The sequence below is a fragment of the Lemur catta genome, chromosome 23, assembly GCF_020740605.2.
Source record: "Lemur catta isolate mLemCat1 chromosome 23, mLemCat1.pri, whole genome shotgun sequence".
Classification (NCBI taxonomy): Eukaryota; Metazoa; Chordata; class Mammalia; order Primates; family Lemuridae; genus Lemur; species Lemur catta.
This window is the reverse complement of record NC_059150.1, coordinates 29796102-29803528: the sequence shown is the minus strand read 5'-3', so window position 1 is coordinate 29803528 and position 7427 is coordinate 29796102.

Sequence of the window (7427 nt, the reverse complement as noted above, 5' to 3'; positions counted from 1 at the left end):
CTTTTCAACATAGTATTGGAAGTCCTTGCGAGAGCCATCAGGCAAGAGAGCAGAATCAAGGGTGTCCAAATAGGGAAAGAAGAGATCAAACTCTCACTCTTTGCTGATGACATGATGTTGTATCTGGAAAACCCCAAGGTCTCAACCAAGAGACTCCTGGAATTAATTAATGAATTCAGTAAAGTCTCAGGTTACAAAATCAATACACGCAAATCAGAGGCATTCATATATGCCAATAACATTCAATTGGAGAACCAAATTAAGGACTCAATACCCTTCAAAATAGCAACAAAGAAAATAAAATATCTAGGAATATATTTAACTAAAGAGGTAAAGGACCTCTATAGAGAGAACTATGGAACACTAAGGAAGGAAATTGCAGAACACGTAAATAGATGGAAATCCATACCATGCTCATGGATTGGAAGAATCAACATTGTTAAAATGTCTATACTACCCAAGGTAATCTATAGATTCAATGCAATTCCTATTAAATACCAACATCGTTTTTCAATGATTTAGAAAAAATAATTATACACTTTGTATGGAATCAGAGAAGACCCCGTAAAGCTAAAGCAATTTTAAGCAATAAAAACAAAATGGGAGGTATTGGTTTGCCAGACTTCAAACTATATTACAAAGCTGTGGTTCTTAAAACTGCCCGGTATTGGCACAAGGGCAGGGACACAGACCAGTGGAAAAGAACAGAAAACCCAAATATAAAACCGTCCTCATATAGCCATCTAATCTTTGACAAAATAGACAAAAACATACTCTGGGGACAAGAATCCCTATTCAATAAATGGTGTTGGGAAAACTTGATAGCCACATGTAGAAGACTGAAACATGACCCACAGATTTCACCTCTCACAAAAAACAAATCATGGTAGATAGCAGATTTAAACCTTAAAAGGGAAACCATTAGAAATCTAGAAGAAAATATAGGAAAGACTCTTACAGATATTGGTCTAGGCAAAGAATTTATGAAGAAAACCCCTAAGGCAATCACAGCAACAACAATAATAAATGAATGAGACCTGATTAAATTAAAAGCTTCTGCACAGCCAAAGAAACAGTCATGAAAATAAACAGACAGCCTACAGAATGGGAAAAAATTTTCGCATATTACACATCAGATAAAAGACTGATAAGAAGAATCTATTTAGAACTCAGGAAAATCAGCAAGAAAAAATCAAGCAATCCTATCGAAAAGTGGGCAAATGACATGAATAGAAATTTTTCAAAAGAAGATATAAGAATGGCTAAAAAACGTATGAAAAAATGGTCAACATCCCTAATCATCAGGGAAATGCAAATCAAAACCTCAATGAGATATCACTTAACTCCGGTGAGAATGGCCTTTATCAAAAAATCCCAAAACAACACATGTTGGCGTGGATGAGGAGAGAGAGGAACACTCAAACACTGCTGGTGGGACTGCAAACTAGTGCAACCCCTGTGGAAAGCATTATGGAGATACCTTAAACAGATTGAAGTAGACCTACCATTCAATCCAGGAATCCCATTATTGGGCATCTACCCAGAAGAACAAAAGTCATTCTATAAAAAAGACACCTGCACCCAAATGTTTATTGCAGCACAGTTCACCATTGCAAAGATGTGGAAACAACCCAAGTGCCCATCAATCCACGAATGGATTAGTAAACTGTGGTATATGTATTCCATGGAGTATTACTCAGCTATAAGAAATAACGATGATACGACATCTCTTTGGTTCTCCTGGAGAGAGCTGGAACCCATTATATTAAGTGTCCAAAGAATGGAAGGACAGGCATCACATGTCCTCACCAGAAAACTGGTTTCCCTGATCCTCACCTAAATGCACATCGGAGTAGGATACCAATTGGATATCAGACTGAGATGGGGGGGGTGGGAAGGGTGGGGGGTGGGGGGAGGGGATGGGTGTATGCCTACATGATGAGTGAGTTGTGCTGGGGAATTTTCATGCTTGAAGGTGCTGACTCGGGGAGGTGGGGGGGGAAGGGGATGGCGGCATGACTACATGGTGAATGCCAGGTGCATTGTCTGGAGAATGGACACGCCTGAGGCTCTGACTCGGGGAGATGGGCGGGACACAGACAATGTATATAACCTGAGCTTTTGTACCCCCATGAAGAGCTGAAATAAATAAAATAAAAAAATATGTAAAAGAAATGGGGAATTTAAAAAACAAAATTATTGACTATATATATACTTTTCTTCAAATTCTCTTCCATTTATTTCCCCAAAGGAAATAAATGAGGGAAGTGTCTATGGCATAGTTTGAAAATTAAATCTGGTGAAAAGAGAAAATATTCGTTCTCTTTAAATGCAGGTGACAATAAGGTGATCTCTAATTAGGATGATGCAAATCCTGGTTTTTCTATATACTAACCACATGCTAATGGTAATATTAGAAAATCTCTCAAAATTTTATTATTCAAAAATGTGTTAATTTTAATATCTCAGAGGATTCTTATAAATATTAAATAATGCAACAATTGATAATGACTGATTGTAGCACAATTCTTTGTATTGATCAATGAAGGGTTTATTTTGCTTTTATTTTTTCTGAGCATGGAAAGAAAGACATGGAAATATACATTTCTCTGTGGTTATAAAAATTTGAGGGAATTTATGAATTATAAATCATCATTTGACAATCACCAGGAAGTTCAACAGAGACAGGGATTTGAAGGGAGTGATAAGGTTTGAAAGCAAAATTGAGAAAAGAGACTAATAGGCAGAGTTAGATGCCCTGATGAGAAATTAAAACTTTAAGTTATTGAAGTATAGATTTGTACAGTGGTTTACTTTTCCCATTCAATGCTAGGGGTCTTAGATATAGGACAAGACACAAGATTTGTTTTTATTGTGTGCTTGTTTTATGATTATCGAAAAATATCTTGTGAAGTCATCCCCTTAATTATCACATAGAGGGTTATCCATATTCTTATTAGGCAGTTTTCAATACAGCATGCAGTTGAGAGTGGTGTTGTAGAATAATATGTGAATAGAACATATTTTAAGTATTGTGAATATTTTAAGAATGGCATTGATGATTTCCAGGGTAAGCCACTGATGAGCCACTGTGGGTTCAAAAGATATCTCAGAAGTATTGTATTGCTCTGATCCTCTTACTAGGAATGGGGGAAAGATGCACCAGCCAGGGTATAGAGGACACTAAGAGGAAGGAGAGATGCCAGAGGCAAATGAGAATGATAAATGCTCTTCCTTCTCCTCTCTTCCACTTCTTCCTCCCCTCCTGACATCTCTTCCTCCATCTGTCTCTCTTTTTTCCTCTTTCTTCTCCTTTTTTTCAGTTTCTCATTTTCTTGCTCCAACTTGAATTTACATATTTGGTTAACATAGAAATTTGAATAGTGTTTACAAGAAATCTACTGATTTGAGTACAGCATGGGCTGCTCAAGTTAGCAGTCACTTTGCTTATATAAACAATTTCATTCATTCACCTAAATATTTATTAAGTGCTCTACTTTGTGAATGCCACTATTTTATGTGTTATTTATATATACATATACAAGGAGAAGCTTGTATTCCAGTATTTAGCAAAATGATTATCTTTCATTTATGTTTATAACTTATTTTAGTCATAGCATGAACAAAAAATACGAGTTCTTTTTTGTACTTTATAGTGCACTTCATACTGCATTCTGTTGTTGCATTTTTTCCATTCTTTTTTTTTAAAATTTATTTTTATTTCAGGATATTATGAGAGTACAGATATTTTCATTATATTTTATGACTTTGCCTCACCCAAGCGAGGATCAGAGGCATGCCCTTCCCTTCTACAATGCTCACCACATCCATTAATTCTGTTTACCCCTCCTCAACCCTCTAATCCCTGGAGAATATTACCGTTGTGTGAGCACCATAGTGTTGATCAGTTAGTGCCAATTTGATGGTGAGTACAGGTGAGCCTATTCTTCCGTTCTTGTGATACCTCACTTCGGAGGATTGGATCAAGCTCTATCCAGGAAAATATAAGAGGTGCTAGATCATCATCATTTCTTATAAATGAGTAATATTCCATTGTATGCATGTACCAAATTTTAATAATCCACTCATGAATTGACGGGCTCTTGGATTGTTTCCTCATCCTTGCAATAGTGAATTGTGCTGCCATAAATATTCGGGTGCAGATGTCTTTATTATAGAATGTCTTTTGCTCTTTTGGGTAGATGCCTAATAGTGCTATTGCTGGATCTAATGGTATTTCTATTTTTGGCTCTTTGAGGTATCTCCAAATTCTTTTCCACAGAGGTTGCACCAATTTGCAGTCCTACCAGCAGTGTAAGAGTGTTCCTGTCTCTCCACATCCTTGCCAGCATTTGTTGTTTTGGAACTTTTTGATAGAGGCTAATCTCACCGGGGTTAGGTGATATCTCATTGTCATTTTGATTTTCATTTCCCTAAGGTTTAGAGACATTGAGCATTTTTATATGTTTTCTGGCCATTATTCTGCCTTCCTTTGAAAAGTTTCTGTTCATGTCCTTTGCCCATTTTTTGATGGGGTTGTTTGATTTTTTTTGTTGATTTTTTTTTTAAAGCTTTAGATAGATTCTTATCGTCAGCCCTTTATCAGATGTGTAGAGAGCAAATATTTTCTCCCATTCTGTGGGCTGTGTATTTGCTCTAATGATAGTTTCCTTGGCTGTGCAAAAGCTTTTTAATTTGATCAGATTCCATGTATTTATTTTAGTTGGTGCTATGATTGTTTTTGGGGTCTTCTTCAAAAATTCTTTTCCTAGGCCAATGTCTGAAAGGGTCTTCCCAACATCTTCTAGAATTCTTAAGGTTTCATGCCTTAGGTTTAAATCTTTTATCGATCTTGAATTGATTTTTGAAAGAGGTGAGAGGTGGGGATCCACTTTGAATCTTTTGCATGTAGCTATCAAGTTTTCCCAGCACAATTTATTGAAAAGAGATTCTTTTCTCCAGTGTATATTTTTGTCTGCTTTGTTAAAGATTAGATTACCATGTGTGGATGGTTTCATCTCTGGATTCTCAGTCCTGTTTCAAGGGTCTATATCTCTATTCTTGTGCAAGGACCATGCTGTTTTAGTTACTATAGTCTTGTAGTACAGCTTGAAGTCTTGTAGACTGATACCTCCAAGTTTGTTCTTTTTACTTAAGATTGCTTTGGCTATAGGACGTCTTCTCTAGTTCCATACAAAGCATAGAATTATTTTTTCTAGATCTGCAAAGAATGATGATGGTACTTTGATAGAGATTGCATTAATTCTGTAGATCACTTTAGGTAATACGGACATTTTAACAATGTGGATTCTACCAATCCATGAACAAGGTAGATATTTTCCATCTATTTACATCTTTTAAAATATCTTTTCTTAATGTTTTGTAGTTCTCCATGCATATATTTCTCACCTCTTTCATTAAATATATTCCTAGATATTTAATTTTCTTTGAGGGTATTGTAAAAAGTATTGTGTTTTTTATTTGAAATTTGGCTTGAGTGTTATTGGTGTATATGAATGCCTCTGATTTGTGTGTATTGATTTTGTATCCTGAGACTTTATTGAATTCATTTATCAATTCCAGGAGTATCTGGGTTGAATCCTTAGGGTTTTCTAGGTGTAATATCATATCATTGTCAAAGAGTGAGAGTTTGGTCTCATCTGCCCCCATTTGGATGCCCTTAATTCCCCTGTCTTGTCTAATTGCTCTAGCAAGGACTTCCAGCACTGTGTTGAATAGAAGTGGAGATAGTGGGCAACCTTGTCTGATTCTGGTTCTAAGTGGGAATGGTTTCAATTTTTCCCCATTCAGTATTATTTTGGCAGTGGGTTTATCATAAATGGACTTGATAATTTTAAGGGATGACCTGTCTATGCCTATTTTGTTAAGAGTTTTTATCATAAAATTGTGCTGGACTTTGTCAAATGCTTTTTCTGCATCTATTGAGAGAATTATATGGTCTTTGTTCTTGCTTTTATTTATGAGGTGAATTGCCATTATAGATTTGCGTATATTGAACCAAACTTTCATTCCTAGCATAAAGCCCAGGGTGGCCATGGTGAATTTTTTTTGATAGGCTGCTGAATTAGATTTGCTAAAATTTTGTTGAGTATTTTTCCATCTATATTCATGAGGGATATTGGTCTGTAGTTTTCTGTTTTTGTTGTGTCTTTTCCTGGCTTTTGTATCAGGGTGATATTGGCTTCATAGACTGAGTTAGAAGTGATATCATCTTTCTCGATGTTGTGGAGTGATTTCTGTAGTATAAGTATGAGTTCCTTGTATGTTTGGTAAAACTCTAAAGTATAGCTATCTGGTCCAAGGCTTTTCCATTTTGGAAGGTTTTTAGTTGCTGCTCCAATTTCTGTGCTTGAGATTGCTGTATTCATGAATTCTATTACCTCCTGGGTGAACTTAGGGAGGTTGTATATTTCCAGGAATTTGTCCATTTCCTCCTCATTATGTAGTTTTTGGACATATAGGTTTTTATAGTAATCAAAATAATGTTTTGTATCTCCATGGTGTCTGTTGTGACCTCTCCTTTTTCATTTCTAATTGAGTTTATTAGAGTCCTTTCCTTTAGAATTCTTGTCAATCTAGCAAGAGGGCTGTCAATTTTGTTAATCTTTCCAAAAAACAAGCTTTGCATTTCTTGATCATCCGTATAGTTCTTTTATTCTCAATTTCATTTAGTTCTGTTTTGATATTAGGTATTTCTTTTCTTCTACTAGGTTTGGAATTTATTTGCTCTTCCTATTCCAATTCCTTGAGACTGTTTATTAGATTGTCAATTTTTGAGCTTTCTGTGTTTTGGATGTGAGCATTGTTTTTTTTTCAAAAATTAAGTAGACTTTTATTTGCTTCACTTGTCATACATGGGCATAGGATAGTTATTGCTATAGATTGCTGACAAAAATATATTGTCAATCTTCCAAGTGTTTTGTCATATAAAGCTGAATTAAAATAGGATGTTAATGTTTTGTGTACTTTTTCTTATACCTGTCTATTTTCTTTTTATTTATTTATTTATTTATTTCAGCTCATCATGGGGGTACATAAGTTCAGGTTATATGCATTGTCCATGTCCTGCCCATCCCCCCGAGTCAGAGCCTCAAGCGTGTCCATTCACCAGGCAGTTCACCTGGCACTCACCATGTAGTCATACCTCTATCCCCTCCCCCAATCCCCAATCTCCCCGAGTCTGCACCCTCAAGCATGACAATTCCCCAGATGGTGCACAACGCACTCATCATGTAGGCATACACCCAACCCCTCCCCCCACCTCCCATCTCCATCTGATATCTAATTGGTACCCTTCCCCGATGTGCATTTAGGTGATGGTCAGGGAAACCAATTTTCTGGTGAGTACATGTGACGCTTGTTTATCCATTCTTTGGATACATCACTTAATATAATGGGTTCCAACT